The sequence below is a fragment of the Oryctolagus cuniculus genome, chromosome 4, assembly GCF_964237555.1.
Source record: "Oryctolagus cuniculus chromosome 4, mOryCun1.1, whole genome shotgun sequence".
NCBI classification, from domain to species: Eukaryota; Metazoa; Chordata; class Mammalia; order Lagomorpha; family Leporidae; genus Oryctolagus; species Oryctolagus cuniculus.
Genome location: NC_091435.1, coordinates 63,057,841 through 63,078,866, shown reverse-complemented (window position 1 = coordinate 63,078,866; position 21,026 = coordinate 63,057,841). Strand labels below are relative to the sequence as shown.

Genomic DNA, 21,026 nt, shown 5'->3' with positions numbered 1-21,026 from the left:
AAGAAATCAACAGGATTGAATCAAGAAAAACATTACAAAAAATCAGCCAAACGAGGAGCTGGTTTTTTGAAAAAATAAACAAAATTGACACCCCATTGGCCCAACTAACTAAAAAAAGAAGAGAAAAGACCCAAATCAATAAAATCAGAGATGAAAAAGGAAATGTAACAACAGACACCACAGAAATAAAAAGAATCATCAGAAATTACTACAAGGACTTGTATGCCAGCAAACAGGGAAACCTATCAGAAATGGATAGATTCCTGGACACATGCAACCTACCTAAATTGAACCAGGAAGACATCGAAAACCTAAACAGACCCATAACTGAGACAGAAATTGAAACAGTAATAAAGGCCCTCCCAACAAAGAAAAGCCCAGGACCAGATGGATTCACTGCTGAATTCTACCAGACATTTAAAGAAGAACTAACTCCAATTCTTCTCAAACTATTCAGAACAATCGAAGAAGGGGGAATCCTCCCAAATTCTTTCTATGAAGCCAGCATCACCTTAATTCCTAAGCCGGAAAAAGATGCAGCACTGAAAGAGAATTACAGACCAATATCCCTGATGAACATAGATGCAAAGGTCCTCAATAAAATTCTCGCCAATAGAATGCAACAACACATCAGAAAGATCATCCACCCAGACCAAGTGGGATTTATCCCTGGTATGCAGGGATGGTTTAATGTGCGCAAGACAATCAACATGATACACCACATTAACAGACTGCAGAAGAAAAACCATATGATTATCTCAATAGACGCCGAGAAAGCATTTGATAAAATACAACACCCGTTCATGATGAAAACTCTAAGCAAACTGGGTTTGGAAGGAACATTCCTCAATACAATCAAAGCAATCTATGAAAAACCCACAGCCAACATCCTATTGAATGGGGAAAAGTTGGAAGCATTTCCACTGAGATCTGGTACCAGACAGGGATGTCCACTCTCACCACTGCTATTCAATATAGTTCTGGAGGTTCTAGCCAGAGCTATTAGGCAAGAAAAAGAAATTAAAGGGATACAAATTGGGAAGGAAGAACTCAAACTATCCCTCTTTGCAGATGACATGATTCTTTACTTAGGGGACCCAAAGAACTCTACTAAGAGACTATTGGAACTCATAGAAGAGTTTGGCAAAGTAGCAGGGTATAAAATCAATGCACAAAAATCAACAGCCTTTGTATACACAGACAATGCCATGGCTGAGGAAGAACTTCTAAGATCAATCCCATTCACAATAGCTACAAAAACAATCGGCCTTTTTCTTATCTGCCAAGAGGACCACCCTAAATTCCCCTCGGAGGAAGGTGTCCCCCACAGCTCTGTACCAGGAAGATGTAAGTGACTCTCGTCATTGGAAAGGGGGCATTGACACCAAGAGGAGTTTGTCTGCACAGACTTTACTGAAAATAGCCCTTATTTTCTACTAGTCCTCCCATACACTGTGTAGTCACTGCCCCACAATTTGTCAGCCCTTGAAGCCCAAGCCCTCTTTCTTATGTCAAGAAGGAAGTCTAGGTTCCTGAGTCTAATCACTTTTTTGAATCTCACTTGTTTTCTGTGAACCTTCATGCATGTAAGATATCAATAAGAATTCTGTAAATCTGTCGCTTGTTCATTTTCACACCCCCAGTTGCTGGTCCTAACAGAGTAGAGGAAAAATTCTGCTTCCCTCACACTTCATTGATGCCAACTTATGCCCAGAAAGGGAGAACATCCTTTAAACTTACCCATACCAGTGTATTTTCCCAAGGGCTTGCGTAAGAGTCTGACATTTTCCCTTTTTCTAGAAGTCTTTTTTTTTTTTTTTTTTTTTTTTTTTTTTTTTTTTTTACAGGCAGAGTGGATAGTGAGAGAAAGAGACAGAGAGAGAAAGGTCTTCCTTTTTGCTGTTGATTCACCCTCCAATGGCCGCCACGGCTGGCGCACTGTGGCCGGCGCACCACGCTGATCCGAAGGCAGGAGCCAGGTGCTTCTCCTAGTCTCCCATGGGGTGCAGGGCCCAAGCACTTGGGCCATCCTCCACTGCACTCCCTGGCCACAGCAGAGAGCTGGTCTGGAAGAGGGGCAACCAGGACAGAATCCGGTGCCCCGACCGGGGCTAGGACCCTGTGTGTCGGCGCCGCTAGGTGGAGGATTAGCCTAGTGAGCCGTGGCGCCGGCCTGGAAGTCTTAATCTAAGGGGCCATGATGGTAGGTCTGCAGTTTTTCTTGGCTGGCCCTATTATGCAGTAGAAAGCCTTGCTTCCCAGAGAAGACAGCAGGGGCCATAGGTACTTCGTGTAAATTTAGTGTGAGATTAAAGGTTTGATGGGGCAGAACATGTGCCCTTGTCTCTTCATGGTGTCTTTTTTGTAAGTACCAATTGAATTGAGTTTCATTACTCCACCAAGATCCAACTTAAAGACAATGAAACTCTCTGACCTGCTTGATTCAATCTGCATGTCACATTTCCAGGAACTGTGCCTTCTAGAGTTGGCAGCTCAGAAATGGAGATTTTACCACAGCGACCCAAGAGGCAAAAAGCCTTCTCTCCAGTGTCCAGGTGGGCCCACAGATTAGAGACATCTGAGGCATGGCAGAAAGCCCAACGATTTTAAACCTTCCCACACAGCCACCAAATTCTCTCTAACCTTTGAACCTAAGTCACTGAGCTTTTGTCAGTCTCACTGACTAGGTTTTCAGGCAAGGTTTTGGATGTGAGCTACAGAGACGTGGTGATTTGAGGCAGGACTAATGCAGATTTTCCTCCTAATGACTAGGAAGGGTGATAACAGCACCAACTACTTGGTGAGTCCCTGCACAAGGCCAGCGTAGGAGGCTGCTCAATTGGTTCCTCTGGGACACATCAAAGAAGAGACCCTGTGAATAACTGAATGCGCACTAACCGGACAAAGTCCATTCTCTGTGGATTCTGTGCTAAACTCTAAGGTGCCCTCCAGCAATACAGAAACATTCAGGCAGGGAAGGCCAGGAAGGTGAGATCTTGAGAACAAGGCACATTCCCGAACAAATTACTGCCCTTCTTAGCAACACTTAACTTTTTTCCTCTTGCCTCAGTTTTTCTCACCCACTGCGTTGGGATCATGCTCAGACCAGATAGTACAGGAGTCCCATCACAGAGGGGCATTTCCACTGATGCACTCATATAGCGAATCGTAACTGCACTTTAATTGGTCTCCATTGTTTAAATTCACAATTACTTTTGATTAAGATATGTTTACAGCAAGAGGCGAGGCTAAGTCAGCCCACAAAGGAAGATATCAATTATTCACACACATCTGAAAAATTAAACATACTCTCGGAATTATTCACAACCCAGTATTCCAGCAAAGCTGGTTGTTCCCTGAATGGTGCTGTGCAGTTGTAATATAAAAATAGGAAGGGAAACATCCACGTTATAGCTTTGTTTCAATGACTTCGGGAATGTCTCATAAGTAACATTTGTATACATTCTCATTTAGCCCTAGTTTGAGTCACTCATTAACGAATATAAGCAAAAAATAAAAAAGAAGGAAAGAACAGAAGACTGTCTTTTCTAGGGTAGCCAGAGAGACTGTGTTCCCTTTAAGAGCCACACTCCTAAGAAGAAACACTCTTAATTCCTAGTCACTGATTCAAAACACATTTGTTGCACTCTTATAAATTATTACTGGGAGTGAAAATTGGTGCAACTGCATTGGAAAACTTGATTACTGTGAAACCTGAAGACATACAAAAAACATTATCAGTCAAATTTTGAGTTAGAAACTCTAATACATGTGCACCAAAACATATTCCCCAAAAAATTAATGGGAAGACTACTAGGCTAAGATAGTTCTAGTGCCTTGGGGTCCTGTATAGGTAAACTGAAGCCAAGCTCAGTGTTAACAGTAAAATCAAGCCTAAGCTTACCCGGTTAAAAATACAAACTAGCCTCCAACTAGGTCCTTTCTCCTTTAACTGATTCAATGTGCTTTCCTTTCTTGCTTCTGAGAACACTTTATAATGGTCCAGCCCTTGTACCCCCTCAGAAGAGCCCACCCCCCTCAGAAGAGCCCAACGGCCTGTGGTCTGGTGCTGTCAGATGCATGAATCATTTGTCGCTCAAATAAATTCTTTAAAAACTTAATATGCCCAAGTTTATGTCTAACATCATATAGAAAAATATTCATAACATCACTATTCATAGAGCCCTGAACTGGAAACCTAAATGCACAGAGACTGCATAAATTATAGAATATTAATAGAACATATATATGAAAATTCACTGCATACACTCAAAAATATGAGGATGATTATTACAAGTAGTGTCTTATGAAAGAAGCACAATCAAGAGAATGAAAATTATATTATTCTATTTATATAAAGTCTAAAAATAGGCAAAACTATATAGTGTTAAATGTCAAGATAGGTGTTAGCTTTGGGAGAGTGGGGATGATTGCACAGAATCTGAATGGGCTTTCATTGTTCTGTAAATATTCTGTTCAGCGATCTGGGTGATGATTACATGTGTGGTTACATTATCAAAAAATTAATTGGGCCCTACATGTAAGAGGAATCTCTAAAATGTTCATGGAGGGGCCAGAGCTGTGGCATAGTTGGTAAAGCCGCCTCCTGCAGTGCCCGCATCCCATATGGGTGCCAGTTCAAGTCCCGGCTGCTCCACTTCTGATCCAGCTCTCTGCTATGGCCTAGGAAAGCAGTAGAAGATGGCCCAAGCCCTTGGGCCCCTGAACCTGTGTGGTAGACCTGGAAGAAGCTCCTGGCTCCTGGCTTCGGGTTGGCACAGCTCCGGCCACTGCAGTCATCTAGAAAGTGAACCAGTGGATGGGAGACTCTCCCTCTCTCTCTCTATCTCTCTCTCTGACTCTGCTTCTCTGTAACTCTGCCTTTCAAATAAATAAATATTAAAAAAATAAAAATTTCATGGAAAATGCACATTATGAAAAGCCTATGCATGGATTTCAATTTTGCAGCAAAATAAACTTATCCTAGTTAAGTTTTATTCATTTGAAAGACTGAAGACAGAAAGATCTGCCTTCACTGATTCACTCCCCAACTGCAGGGAAGTGAAACGACCAGAACTGAGCCAGGCCAAAGCCAGGATTTGGGAATCAATCCAGGTCTTCCTCAGAGGTGGCAGGGATCAAGTACTTGAGTACTTGAGTACCTGCTGCATACCTAGGTAAGCACCATCAGGAAGCTGAACTTGAGAGCAGAGCCAGAATGTGAAGCCAGGCACTATGATAAGGGATGTGGGTATCCCAAGGGACTTAGCTAATGGCTTCACCGAACACCGGCCCCCAAACTCATCTTTTAGTTCCATTTTCTATGAACTTTTTGAAGTACTCAGAGGTGAATTCTGCAATTTTTTGCATTGTATAATGCTTGACAAAAAGTTTACATGAACTTTTTACATTAGAAAGCAAGCAATTTACAGTGTGTTCGTTAGAGTGTAATAGAAGGAAAAACAAATTGTAGAGTATTTGCCATCCAGAAGCTCAAAGCCTTGAGAAGGAAATGATTTTTCTAAGATTTTATTTTATTTATTTGAAAGTCACAGTTACACAGAGAGGGAGAGACAGAAATCTTGCATCTGTTGGTTTGCTCCCCAAAAGCCGAAGCCAGGAGCCAAGAGCTTCTGAGTCTCCCACATGGGTGCAGGGGCCCAAGGACTTGGACCATCCTCTATCACTTTCCCAGGTGCATTAGCAGGGAGCTGGATTGGAAATGGAGCAGTCAGGATTCGAACAGTCATCCGTTTGGGATGCCAGCATCACTGTTGGCAGCTTTACCCTCTACGTCATAATGCCGGTCCTGAGAGAAAGAAATGATTTTAAACAGCACCAAATGACTGAGAGACAGTCTGGGAGCCCCAGAGCAGAGCCCTTGAATCGGGCAATGTGAGTAGGGAAAGCAATCAGAATAGGTCCCCAAGGGAGTCCGTCTACGGCTGAACTGACTGAACTGACAACAAGGAACTGGATGTCCTAATAAAGAAGGTAGAGTGGCTGCCCAGGGCAAAGTCCCGGGGGCCCCACCAAAAACAAGGCTCACAGAGGAGCCTTTTAGGTATCAAAAATGAGGTTAAAAAGTCCTTTAAGGTCTCCAACTGCATCTCAGTGAGTAACAGATGACGTCTCAGAAGCTTCTGCCTAAAAATTGAGATCATCTACGCCAACACAACCTATTTATGGCAGGAAATTCTTTAGCCCAGAAACCTGAAACAGCCACTGGCCACAAAATGCACTCCCCTTATAGTCTTGAGTACTTTGTCTCTAAGTCAGTCTATTTTGAAAGCTGCAATGAGATGAGAGGAGCAGACAAGGATATTCTGTTTGCAAAAGACACACAGAAAGAAGGACTGGGAACTTTCTATTTTCAAAGGTTTAAAGACATGTTAATCTCTCAAGAACTGAGTCCGTTCGAAAGATTGACATCGTGAGCCTATGTAGGATAAGACATCTTATCACTAACCACTCTATCACATTTATACAGAAACATGAACTCAAGGACTTGCACTTTGTAAAAACTTTTTGAAAACAGGCCAACTTAAGCTCTTCTAAAGGAAAGAGTGTTTTTCATTCTGGGTATCTCAGGAAGTTGCAGTAAATTGCTGTCCCTTTGCAGCTTGCCTTATAATTCAATCAACCGACCTCTAACATGTGTGGCCTTAGTTTGCTTCCTACAATCTCTACTGGTTCAGTTTCAAAAGATTATTTGGGCTGGCGCCGCGGCTCACTAGGCTAATCCTCCGCCTTGCGGCACCGGCACACCGGGTTCTAGTCCCAGTCGGGGCGCCGGATTCTGTCCCGGTTACCCCTCTTCCAGGCCAGTTCTCTGCTGTGGCCAGGGAGTGCAGTGGGGGATGGCCCAAGTGCTTGGGACCTGCACCCCATGGGAGACCAGGAGAAGCACCTGGCTCCTGCCATCAGATCAGCAAGGTGCACCAGCTGCAGCGCGCCGGCCACGGCAGCCATTGGAGGGTGAACCAACGGCAAAGGAAGACCTTTCTCTCTGTCTCTCTCTCTCTCTCACTGTCCACTCTGCCTGTCAAAAAAAAAAAAAAAAAAAAAAAAAAAAAAAAAAAAAGATTATTTGATGAGTGGCTCCTTGGTAGGGAACAGAACCCATCCCACCCATGGTGCTTGTTAAGGGGTGTTGACCAGAAATCCAGATAGTTACAGTGTTCTTTTTAAATACTGAAATAGGTAGCTTCTATCCTCCAACACAGGAAAGTTTCTTTCTTGCGAATTACAGACCCATGGCCATCAATTCCTTCTTGCAGTGACTAAACTCAGTAAACCATAGTATTTGACAAAACCCTTGACTTCTTCTTCTCATGCACCTCCCCTCCCCCATAAGGCCTTGAGGCATCTAGGTACCTGAAGTCCCAGAGATTCACTACTTGTGTATCCCCGAGTTCTGCAAAGTAATTGTGTAGATTCAACTTCAATATGTCCCTGATTCAGAGCTAGATATAAAAAGAGCAAGCTATACACCAAGAAGGAGACAGGATTTGTGAAATCCCTTCTCCCTGGGAGAAGTCATAAACTGAAGTCTTAGGATAAGGCAGAGGGAGGAGGGATAGGTAGAAAAAACAAAATCTGAGTCAGGCAAGATCTATCCCTATATTGCTTAGGATGAGACAGCAAGTTCAATCAAGACAAAGTCAAAAGAAATCCCAAAGTGAAGAGTTACGGTGTTTGAGAAGCTAAGCATGATCAGGATCACACACAGGAGTGGCTGGGGTGGCCAGTGCCCCAGGGCTCAGGACAGTCTGGGGACATCCTGCATCACTGTTGCCTTCACGCTAGGCCCATGGTGTCACTGGTGCAGGAGGCTTTGCTATGGCACAGTAGTCAAGGGCAGAGATGCAAGCAGTGTCTGGGAGACTTGACTCCCTGCCCAGGGCTTTGCCTGCGCCAGTAAGATCTCAGAAGTTTCCATTAGCTCACTCAATGTCTGAACAGAAAAATTGGTTTGGTTAGAGACTGGATTCAGCAACAATATTACAGGTGAACTAACCTGAAAATTTTCCATCTAGCAAATATCTAGAACCAGATGAACATGCCCTTATAAATTTTCATCAGAGGATATTAGAAAGTAAAGGAAATTCTCAGTGGCCAAAAAAGAAGAGGGCATGGAAAAACAGAATTTGCATGAGGTGATGCTGTGGCACCCGTAAATATGGAATAGTGTCTCCTGCATGTCCTAGGGACTGGATGTTGCCCCACATAGGAACGAGAGATGAAATCTTCCACCTACATAATGGGGGAGAGGGAATAAAACTATATCAACCACTCCTCTGTGAGTTCAGCACCCTTGAAATAGATTATCAAAGTCTGGTCTTGAAACTTTGGGTTCTACTCCAACTTGTAAAGAGCTTAAACATTGTTACTGCCATCCTTATAGGAAGATAAAGTTGAATGAAAGAAAAATCAATACCTTTTCTTGTACCCACCATAGACCTGAGTTTCAGGATAAATCACTGCCTTAAATTCTGGAGAGGCAGGTACATCCCTTGAGTTATGGTTGAGATCTAATTACGCGAAACTGAAGCTGTTGTTAGGAACACTTAATTGGTCACTTTGATGGTGTAGGCAGACTGAGCATGGAGTAACCTGAGGGTTAGAAATTCCCATGGCAGTCTTGGGGGCTGGGGACAGGGAACACCTTTATGGTCTTTGTTTCCAGGAACTCTACTAGATTCTCATGGTGAAGATCTAGGAAAGATTCTTTTATGACTCTGGCATGCAAGAGTATCATTGTGAAATATGCCCACACTTATGCTCTCCAGAGGAAAGGATTTTGCCAGAGCCTTATCTCAGCTAAAGAAAGAGCATTTCTTCAATATTTCCCCTTTTAAATCTTCCCATCTTGTGTAAAGTGCAGGTGTGGGTGTGGGGGCAAATGGGGTTGTGGTCAAGAGTCAAGACTTTGAGGAAATAGATTGGGAACCAGTAGTCAGGAAGAGCACTAAGGGAAAATGTCTGAAGGTCAAAGACATGAGACACAGGCTCAGTAACGGATACAGGCCTTGCAGGCTCTGGGTTAACCTGCTTTGCCACAACACTGGCCCTGCTATGGAAAGCATTCAACACAACTTGTCTTGTCCATTTGTGCTGCTAAAACAAATTAGACTGCGTAAGTTGAAGCAAGAGAAATGTGTAATTCACCATTCTGGAAGCTAAGAAGTCCAAGATCAAAGTGCCAGCCAACTCATTGCCTGGTGAGGGCCTGCTGTCTGCTTCAAAGCTGGTGCCTTCTAGCTGTGTCCTAGCATGTCGGAAGGGTGGAATGAGCTTCCCTAGGCCTCCTTTATAAGAGCTTTAGCCTTCTGACCGAAACAAATCCTAAAGGCCCCACCTGTTAATATTATTCCATTGTAGATTAGGTTTCAACACTGGGATTCTGGGGAGACACAAACATAGAAACTATAACACAACCCACTCCACATCCAGGCCTATTTACCTCAACTCATATTACCTGATGCAACATTTTCAGATTTCAGCAAAAGATTACAAGCCGTGCCAAAGGGTAAAATCATCATCATCACCATACAATCTGAACAGGCAAGCAATCATCAGAACCAAACTCAGAAGTGAAAAAGATATTGGAATTACAAAACAGCAAATTCAAAATAACAATGATTAATGCACTTCAGCTGTAACAGAAAGAGGTGATAACACGCAAACAGACAGTAAATATTAAACAGAGATACAGAAATTCTAAGAAAGGGCCCCCCAAAAATCTTAGGAATAAAAACACTGGATGCTATAACAAGAATTAAGAATATCTTTAATTTGCTCAGCAGTAAGCTTGACACAACTAAGGGAAAAAAAGGTCTGAGAGCCTAAACGTAGGCCAGTAGAAACTTTCTAAACTGAAATGCAAAGAGACAGAAGAGTTTTTAAAGTGGAACTCCAAAAGTAATTGTAGGACAATTGCCAAAGGTGTAAATAATTGGAGTAACAAATGAGGAAAAAGAAAACAAAGAAAATTTTGCAAAATAAGGAGAGACACCAAATCACAAATTCTGGACGCTGAGAAAACACAAAGCTTGATAAATGGTGAAGAAGTAAAAACCACCTAAGCACATCATATGCAAATTGCATGAAGTCACAGAGAAGCCAGAAAAGAAAAAAAAAAAAAAGTTCCTACAAAGGACAAGACTTACAAAGACTTCTGATCAAACACCAGGAAGAGAGTGGAGTAAAAGATTTAGAGTGCTGAAAGAAAAACCCATCGACCTGAAACCTATAGCCAGTGAAATTATACTTCAAAGGTGAAGAAGAAATAAAGATTTTTCAGACAAGCAAAGTGGAGGGAAGTCATTGGTTACTCTTCAATAAATGTTTAAAAATTCTTTAGACAGAAAGAAAATGATACAGGTGTGAAATTCGGATTTTTAGAAAGAAGAAAGAACAGTGAAGGAAAAAAACTTTCATTTTCTTAGTCTCAATAAATCTAAGAGATAGCTGTTTAAAACAATAAGAGTTTAGTCAGCCCTTCCTACCTGTGAGAACTATGTCACAGATTCAACCAACCTGGGGCTGAAAATACTTGGCGGGGGGAGGGAAAGTATCTGTACTGAATACGTACAGCCTATTTTTCTCGTCTTTATTCCCTCAATAATATAGTATAACAACAATTTACATAGCATTTAAATTGTATTAGGTACTACAAGTAATCTAGAGATGATTTAAAGCATATGAGAGGCTGTGCATTGGTTTTATGCAAATACTATTCAGGTTTATAGAAAGGTTTGAACATTGGCAGATTTCGGTATTCACAAGGATTCCTGGCACCAATCCCCTACAGATACCGAGGGATGACTGTACAAGGTGATGGGAGCAGATTAATAAGTAAGATCAGTGTCAGAAATGTCACAAAAGGACAACAGAGAATTGAGAGTATTCTGTTGTATGGTTCTTAAACTACCCATGACATGGTGTAGTGCTCTTTGAAAATAGATTAATTATAAATGTATATTGCAAACTCATTATACAAGGGAAATCACTGAAAATTTTTTTTTATTTTTTAAGATTTATTTATTTATTTGAAAATCAGAGGTACACACAGAGAGAAGGAGAGACAGAGAGAGAGAGAAAGAGTGAGAGAGTCTTCCATCTGCTGGTTTACTCCCCAACTGACCACAACGGCCAGAGCTGCGCCAACCCAAAGCCAGGAGCCAGGAACTTTTTCCAGGTCTTCCACATGGGTACAGGACCCAACCACTTTAGCCATCTTCCACTGCTTTCCTAGGCCATAGCAGAGAGCTGGATCTGAAGTGGAGCAGGTAGGACTCGAACCGGCACCTATATGGAATGCCGCCACTGAAGGTGGTAGCTCTATCTACTATGCCACAGCGCCGGCCCCTGAAAAATGTTTTTTTAAAGGTGTAATTGATATGCCAAGACAGAAGAAATGTAATTTTATTAAATGCTCAATTAAAATCAGAGAGCACAAAAAAAGAAGAGGAATAAAAGAATGAATGCAACACATAGCAGTTACAAAAAGGTAGATATTAATAAAACAATATCAATAAACTGATATTAAATACAATTAAATATAGCATTAAAAGAGATTAGCAAAATGAATTTTTAAAAAATTCAACCATACATTTTAGTAAGAAATAAGCTTTAAATATAAAGATTCTGAATCAATTAAAAACAAAGAAACAGAAGGGTGGGCATTGTGATGAAGCAAGTTGAGTCACCTCTTGGGACTCCAGCATCCCATTTCAGAGTGCCTGGTATCAAGTCCTGTCTCTGCTTCGGCTCCAGCTTCCTGCTCCTGTGCACCCTGGAAGGCAGCAGAGCTGGCTCGAGTGCATAAGTCCCTGCCACACATATGGGAGACCTGGGTGCAGTTCTGGGCTCCTGGCTTCGGCCTGCAAGAGCTGTAACAGAAGTCTGGGGAGTGAATCAGCAGATGGAAGACATCTCTATCTCCCTGTCCCTCTTTCAAATAAAAATACATACATACATACATATTAAGAATAGAAAAAATATACCATGATAACATTAATCAAAGGGAAACTGGAATAGTCACATTAATTTTGGGCAAAGCAAATTTAGAAAAAAATATGTAAGTATGAACATTATTAAAAAGAGAAAAATACCAGAAGGTGAAAAAATAGCATATAATTTATTTAACAATTAAATACTGTACAGACATTGAAAAGAATAAACTCTAGCTACATACATCAACATAGAATTCAAAATATGACACTGAGTTTAAAATGTATGTCATAGAAAATGTTCAGTATTACACAATTTATATATTTTTAAAATGCAAAATTGTATATCATTTATGAAAACATACCAGAATATGTAGTAAAAACATAAATGTCAAGTGTAAAATGTTTGTTTTCTTTTGAGTGGGAGATGGTAGAGTACATTGTACATTGTACATTATATTAACTACATGAGGAACTTAAAAATACTAAGAGCTGTCCCCCCATATATTACAGTTTAATTGCTTGGAGATGAGACCTGGGCAATGGAGGTTTTAAACCTCTCTAGGTGATTCTAATGTGCAGCAATGACTGGGAACCAATGAATAGAATATCAGCCAAGGGCAGGGTAGTTATATTGGTAGCTTCAGCTCCATTTATTTCTATATATTAAAATAAGTACCAGATCAAATAGATTTGATAATGCTAAGTAACAGGTATATGGGTATTTGCAATATTATTTTCTATTTTTTTTTTACTTCCTGAATTATTAGAAAAGGAAAAGGGAGGAAAGAAGAGGGAGAAGAAGCAGATTCTATTTCCTCTTGGTTACCCAAACCAATGCCATATCAAGGTTTTGGGAACAGAAGATTGTACCAGATTCCCTTATCCATCTGTTGCCTGTTTACCAAACCTGGAGCCCTTTGAGTAGAGCACAAAAGTACTAGGAAACGGCGCCGGCACACCGGGTTCTAGTCCCGGTCGGGGCGCCGGAATCTGTCCCGGTTGCCCCTCTTCCAGGCCAGCCCTCTGCTGTGGCCAGGGAGTGCAGTGGAGGATGGCCCAGGTGCTTGGGCCCTGCACCCCATGGGAGACCAGGAAAAGCACCTGGCTCCTGGCTCCTGCCATCGGGTCAGCGCGGTGCGCCGGCCGCAGCGCGCGGGCCGCGGTGGCCATTGGAGGGTGAACCAACGGCAAAGGAAGACCTTTCTCTCTGTCTCTCTCTCTCACTGTCCACTCCGCCTGTAAAAAAAAAAAAAAAAAAAAAAAAAAAGTACTAGGAAAAAGGCCTTGGAATGCAGACATTGTTAACTGATCCTCATCCTACAAACACTCAGCTCAGAGTACATGGTACATGGTAGCAGGAAAAGTTTACATATTTTATAGCAAAGAAGTAGAATTATGTCTGAGTTCCCACTGTGAAATTCAGTCATTGTGAACCTACTATTGTGCAAGATACAACAAAAGACTCAATATTATAAAAAATAACACATGTAAGACAAAATATACTCTAACACCTTTGTAGTCATCTCTACACTGGTGTTTATATGTAGGTACTTGCAGATTTACATTGTAATTAAATAAAACACATCTCTTCTTGATAACAGATGGGAATCAATGTAGTTAAAACTGGAGTGAGATAGTTTGAGAGTCAGAGCAGCTATACTTGGTGCATGTCAAGTTGGGAATATTGATCTATGTAGGAATATGGAAAGAAAGAATAAAATGATCTCTGTAAACTTTAGTTCTCTTGGGCAAAACACAGTTCTCTGGCAGAAAAACAATGAGACATTGACCAAACTCAAGTCTACTTCTAAAAAGATCAATGCAGTTGAACTAAAACAGTAGATCTCTACTATGGCTTCCAGTTAAGATCCTCTGGGGAGGGTTTTTTTGTTTTTGTTTGTTTGTTTGTTTTTGACAGGCAGAGTGGACAGTGAGAGAGAGAGAGAGAGAGACAGAGAAGAGAAAGGTTTTCCTTTTCCATCGGCTCACCCCCAAGTGGCCACTGCAGCCGGCGCGCTGCAGCTGGCACACCGCGCTGATCCGAGGCCAGGAGCCAGGTGCTTCTCCTGGTCTCCCATGAGGGTGCAGAGCCCAAGCACTTGGGCCATCCTCCACTGCACTCCCAGGCCACAGCAGAGAGCTGGCCTGGAAGAGGGGCAACCGGGACAGATTCCGGCGCCCCGACCGGGACTAGAACCCGGTGTGCCGGCTCTGCAGATGGAGGATTAGCCTATTGAGCCGCAGCGCTGGCCTCTGGGGAGTTTTTTTTAAATGTCAGGGTCGAGACCAATGTTGTGGCATAGTGGGTTAAGCCACCGCCAGCAATGATGCTGGCATCATATCTCCACATCCTATCTGAGTGCAGGTTCAAGTTTCTGCTGCTCCACTTCTAATTCAGCTCCCTACTAAGACAACTGGGAAAGCAGTGGAGGATGGCCCAAATGCCTGGGCCCCTGACACCCGCAGGGGAGACCCAGATGCATTTCCAGGCTCCTGGCTTCCACCTGACCCAGCCCCAGCTTTGCCATTTAAGAAATGAACCCAGTGGATGGAAGGTCTCTCTCTGTCTCCCCCTTCCTCTCTGTAACTCTGTCTTTCTTTTTTTTTTCCTTTTTTTAATTTAGTAAATATAAATTTCCAAAGTACAGTTTATGGATTACATTGGCTTCCCCCTACCCCTACCCATAATTTTCCTCCCACTTGCACCCCTCCCATCTCCCGTTCCCTCTCCCATTCCAACCACATCAAGATTCATTGTCAATTATCTTTATATACAGAAGATCAATTTAGTATATATTAAGTAAAGATTTCATCAGTTCACACCCACACAGAAACACAAAGTGTAAAGATACTGTTTCAGTACTAGTTATAGCATTACTTCACATTGGACAACACATTAAGGACAGATCCCACATGAGGAGTAAGTACACAGTGACTCCTGTTGTTGACTTAACAATTTGACACTCTTATTTATGGCGTCAGTAATCTCCCTAGGCTCTAGTCATGAGTTGCCAAGGCTATGGAAGCCTTTTGAGTTCGCCGACTTCGATCTTATTCCAACAGGGTCATAGTCAAAGTGGAAGTTCTCTCCTCCCTTCAGAGAAAGGTACCTCCTTCTTTGATGGCCCTGTGTAACTCTGTCTTTCAAACAAATATTTTCAAAAGCCAAATTCTCTGACAAATTCACTGAATCAAAATATGTGGGGGTATGATCTCACTGTGAAAATGAAGAACTCCAAGGCTTAAGTGAACAGAAATTTTGAATTATCAAATTCAGTGATTTTGAAAATACCTATTTTTAAATTGTTGGAGTGCTTTCTTCAAATCTAATTAAAACAAACCAGTTAAATATATGAAGTGTGGGCTGTGCTGGTTTAATTGAGGTTGAGAGGGGAGGGTGAAGGTTGAGAAGCTAATGGGTCAGATTCACTCTTGTGCACACACTCCTCCCTTTCTGTTCTCCAAGCCCTGAATAGTTCTGGACTCCTTGGGAGCAAATTTGAAAATTTTTTACCCGAAAGTTTTGTGCAATTCATTTCCTAGATTAGGAAGTGAAGACCCACATGCCCTTCATTAGCACTTAAAAGTAGATTACTAGGCTTTATTTAGAGAAGTATAGAGGGTAGATCTAACAAAGATGATAAGATCTTATTAAGAACAGTAGGTGAAGGCTCATCTGTCCACATTAGTTTAAGTTTGAAGGCAGTGGAAGGGATGAGAGGAACTCACATGATTTACTTTCCCAGCCAATATTTTACCAGTCAGCTCGTCTTTTACCCAGCTTTTCCCTGGAAAGGAACTCTAAGACTACTGGTTTTTTTTTTTTGGTTTTTTTTTTTTTGGTTTTTTTTTTTAAGATATTAGCTTAAGCTGTTAATTGCTGTTGCTGTTAAATGATTCATTTATGATAATTAATGTATTAATTCTTTGTATTTGCACCCTTAAGCAATTCTGTGAAGGGTATAATTTTGAACATTCAACAAATATAAATAATATGCAGTAACTGTCCAAGCAGTATTATTTAAGTGCTATTTCATTAATTATAATATTTAAATTCCATTAACTTAAAAGGATTAGCTTTCAAGGGACTGTTGTCTTCTGATCCTATTTCACATTAATTACTCTTGAAATACCAATAATGTCAGAGTTTGCACAGCACTTTTCCCCCACTGGGTTTCATTCAAAGTGGAATCAAGAGTGCAACGTGGAGAAGTAGGGCATGCTCTCGTTCAAAGAAATCCAATAGCAGAGGTGCAGTGAGCCTGTGGGGCGACCACGAGGGGAGCCAGGAGCCTGGGAGGCTAGCGGGGTGTGAGTGGCCTGAAAATGTACTCGGACGCCGCAGCCGTCAACTTGCAGGTGAACTCTCATCACTCAACACTGGCAAATATTCATAAGATCTAGGGAAACTTAACAGAAGATGTTGGCCATGATGTTCACCAAACAGGGAATCTGCCATCTTGCAGTTCTTTGTGCTGCTTTAATAAAGTGATTGCTGCCAAGGAAAAGGGAAGACCTGCCTCTGGAGGTGACTTATCTGCCAAGAAAAGAAGACACTGTAGCATGAATCGAAAATGTGATTTTGGGGCCGGCGCCGTGGTGCAGCAGGTTAAAGCCCTGGCCTGAAGTGCTGGCATCCCATATGGATGCTGGTTCTAGTCCCGGCTGCTCCACTTCCAATCCAGCTATCTGCTATGGCCTGGGAAAGCAGTAGAAGATGGCCCAGGTCCTCGGGCCCCTGCACCTAGGTGGGAGACCTGGAAGAAGCTCCTGGCTCCTGGCTTCAGATCGGCACAGCTCTAGCCATTGCAGCCATCTGGGGAGTGAACTAGCAGATGGAAGACCTCTTTCTCTGTCTCTACCCCTCTCTGTAACTCTGTATTTCAAATAAATAAAATAAATCTTTAAAAAAAGAATATGTGCTCCAACTAGAATAAAGACTGAGGAATCAGCCATTCCAAGTACGAGGCACCGCACCTAAAGTGGTTCAATGACTATCCAGGTACTGATGACGTTGCAGGTCCTGAAGGCATGGAGAAATTTTGTGAAGACATTGGTGTTGAACCAGAAATTATGGTTATGTGTGTCCTAGCTTGGAAACTGCATGCTCTGGACATGGGTTCTTTTACTCTACAGGCATGGTTAAACGGAATGATTTCCCAACAATGTGGCACAACAGAAAAACTCAGAAATATTTTGGATTACTTAAGATCATTATTAAAGAGTTCTATAAACTTTAAACTTTATTTAAAGATATGCATTTAACTTTGCACAGGAAAAGGAGCAGCACAATCTAGACATAAACACTGAAGTGCAAGTTGGGACTGTTATTAGGAAAAAGCTGGCCTCTTTCTCCAGTTTTCCATCAACTCTCAGAGCAATCAAAATACAGAGTTATAGGCTGGCACTATGGCATAGTAAGTTAAGCCTCTGCCTGCTAAGCCAGCACCCACATAGACACCGGTTCCTTTCTGGGCTGCTCTTCTGATCTAGCTCTCTGCTAATGGTCTGCAGTGCTTGGGCCCCTGCACCCACATGGGAGACCTGGAAGAAGCTCCTGGCTCCTGGCTTCAAATCGGCCTAGCTCCCGCCACTGGGGCTATTTAGGGAGTGAACCAGCAAATGGAAGACCGATCTCTGTCTCTCCCTGTCTTTGTAACTCTGCTGCTCAAATAGATAAGTAAATCTTAAGACAAAAAAATAACAAAGTTATTAACAAAGACCAGTGTTGGAGTGTGATAGCTTAGCTGAACAATTAGTCTTGGCCTCAGCAACTACCATGAAGATGGAGCATGGCCAGTTTTATTGGACGAGTTTGTGGAGCAGTATAAAGACAAATAGAAGTCTTGGGACTCTATGCATAGCAGGGAGAGTCACTGTGACCACAGCTATGTCAAGCATTCGTCGTAAATTGCTGTGTGTATCAAGGAGCGTGCTGTTTTTCTTGCACGGTCTCCTTTTGGCAGGGATGTTTCGGTGTTTGCTTTTTACTGGACCAGCTCTGCTTGCTGTGCAGCATTGTTCTCTTGAAAGGCTGCTTTGCAGCCTGTGTTGAGACTACAGATTGGTGAATTTGCCAGTGTTCTCACTGCGGTTATGTGTATATTGCCATTTAAATTTTGTATATGTGTCTACAAACTTAAAAAAAAAAAGAAATCCAATGGAAATTTATGGAATGCAGGCTGCATACTGGACCTAGAGACAGTAAGATGTATGAATCATGGTCAGTGTCCTAGGAAGGGCAATGGGCTTTATGATATCACAGCTCCAATTTGTTGAGTTCCAACCTGATACACCAGTATATCAGACCAACATATATGAGAGGTCTTCAAAACACTCATGGGAAATGTGTATTATGAAAAAGCTATGCATGGGTTTCAATTTTTTTGCACTAACAGAAAGTTGTCTTTTAGTTTAATTTTTCTATGAACTTTAAAAAACATTTTTATTTGAAAGGCAGAAAGATAGAGCAAGAGCAAGAGAGAGAGAGAGAGAAAGAGATAGCATTCCTATTCACTGGTCCACTTTCCAAATGCCCATAATGGCCAAGGTTGGGCTGGAACCAAAATCAGAAGCTGGGAGCACAATGCAGGTTTCACACAGGGTGACAAGAATCCAATCATTTGCATTAATCACCATTGCCTACTAGGGAATGAACTGGCAAGAAACTGGAGTCAGCAGCTGGAGCCTAGAATCAAAGTCAAGTGTAAGGAGACAGTCCGAGAAGTAACAAGCAGAGGAATAGAGCACATAATGGGTCACATGTGAGAAACTAGGTTCTGAAGCCAGATAGTACCACACCACCAAGCAGCATGTCTCGAGTGCTAAGAGCTCATTAGGTCAACCTAACCTTTCTTACCTGATCAGGTCAGCAACATTTCTCAACTGCCACATTTTTCAATTGCTCTGCAAGGTAGCATTTCTTCTTGGTTAGCAACCATGACTGGTTCCCAAGAGACACAGGAAAACAAAACTGATCCCTGACATATCAAAACTATGCAAAATAATTAATCAGTTGATATGCACTCCCTATACAAACTCTCATGCCCAGCCGTTTCTGGAACTCTCCCTTGAGTACCCTCTTGGGTAGCAAGAGTTTTTGTTCTTTAATAAAATGTACTTTTGCTTTTGCTCACCCACCCTAGTTGTCCACGTCATCATTCTTAGTTACCATTAGACAAGAACCAACTGCAACTCCTGTAACACAAGCACTCTGATGTGGGATGCCTTCGTCTTAACTGCTAGGTTAAACACCTACTCCCTCCATGAACTCTTTAAAGCCCCCTCATATTACCTTTTATCATCATGACAATAGTGCAGAGCTGAAGTCACAATTTTATTTTACAGATGAAGAAATATTAAGAATTCACACAGCTGCCAGCTACTGTTTGCAGACCCCAAGATGGAACTCAGGTATGATTTGATAGCAAATTCTGCCTTTACTGGCCGGCACCGCGGCTCACTAGGCTAATCCTCCGCCTTGTGGCGCCGGCACACCGGGTTCTAGTCCCGGTCGGGGACGGAAAAAAGGAAGACCTTTCTCTCTGTCTCTCTCTCTCACTGTCCACTCTGCCTGTCAAAAAAAAAAAAAAAAAAAAAAAAAAAAAAAAAAATTCTGCCTTTACCAAAAAGAACACATAAAAGGAAGACTAAGTAAAATGGTGAAATACGCAACGCTTGCCTTTGTCCCCCTACCCTACTTGATAGGATCCTTTCTCTATTGGTCTCTTCTCCTCCTTTACCGCTTTCTAGTACTTTCTTTGTTTTTCTCTTGAATTTGTGCACAAAACAGCAATAGTCCAGTTAGCCATGCTGTCTCCAATAAATCCTCTATATCCTAGACCAGACTGCACAATGAAACTTTCCATAATAAAATAAATGTTTTAAATCTGCACTGGTGGCCGGCACTGCGGCTCAGTAGGCTAATCCTCCGCCTGCGGCGCCGGCACACCGGGTTCTAGTCCTGGTTGGGGCGCCGGATTCTGTCCCGGTTGCTCCTCTTCCAGTCCTGCTCTCTGCTGTGGCCCAGGAGTGCAGTAGAGGATGACCCAAGTGCTTGGGCCCTCCACTGTGTGGGAGACCGGGAGAAGCACCTGGCTCCTGGCTTCGGATCAGTGCGGTGTGTTGGTTCTGTTGGTGAACCAACGGAAAAAAGGAAGACCTTTCTCTCTGTCTCTCTCTCCTACTGTCTACTCTGCCTGTCAAAAAAAAAAAAAAAAATCTGCACTGGGCAGTATGGCAGCCAGTAGCCATATGTACAGACTGAACTCTTCTATGTGACTGAGCAACTCAATTATTTAATTGTAATGAAGTTAAGCAGCTATATGGGGCTAATGTCCAATGTTTTGAAAGGACAGCTCTGAGCCATTCTCAGCTCACTCAGTGTTTGCACTTTTTTCCTTCATGTTTTATTTCTCAGAGCCTATTCTCTTGGACACAGAATCACTTACTGCCTCTACTACACTGTCAGTGATTAATTTATATGTGTACCTCCAGAAAAAATGGTAGCATTTTAAGAGATGCTTTATGAAAATAGGAAATTTAAGACACAACAATGGGCCACTGTGGGGAGGGAGGCTATTTTTCGATCAACCAGGCCTTTAAATCTCATTAATCCCATGACATGTTGAATAGCCAGATGTTTGGTCCCACATCATTTTTGTTGCATTCACCCTTTATGATAATCAAGCAATTTGTTTCACAAACTTTGACACTGAACTCAAATCTTTTCAAGTAATTTTTCAAAGTACTTTTCCCAGGGTACCTATCACTCTGCCTTCTGCTTTCTCTCTATTCTAGAGCACAACAGGTTAATACTAACTGGAGCACCCAGTTTCCTGACAAGTGCTACTGTGAGGAGCCCAGAGGGAACAGCCTCAACTCACCCCCACATCAGCAGCAGGCCTCTGAGAGATGCCTTAGTGATGATAGCAGGCTCCCTACCCCAGCAATAGTGCATTTCTTCCCCAAGAACTTTGAAATTGAGGGTTCTTAGAGTAAAAAAAAAAAAAATGAAGGCTTTCAGAGTACAAAATTGAGGACGAAGAAAGTGCATAGTTGAGACAC

The 21,026-nt window shown here is 42.2% G+C and overlaps 1 long non-coding RNA gene and 1 pseudogene across 1 annotated transcript in view; one reads left to right on the top strand and one right to left on the bottom strand.

Moving 5' to 3' along the window:
* The window catches only part of LOC138849272 (uncharacterized), a 51,672-nt gene that overhangs the window by 27,033 nt on the left and 3,613 nt on the right, over positions 1 to 21,026 (bottom strand). The window lies entirely within an intron of this gene.
* Positions 16,287 to 17,801, top strand: LOC100355714 (DCN1-like protein 4; annotated as a pseudogene).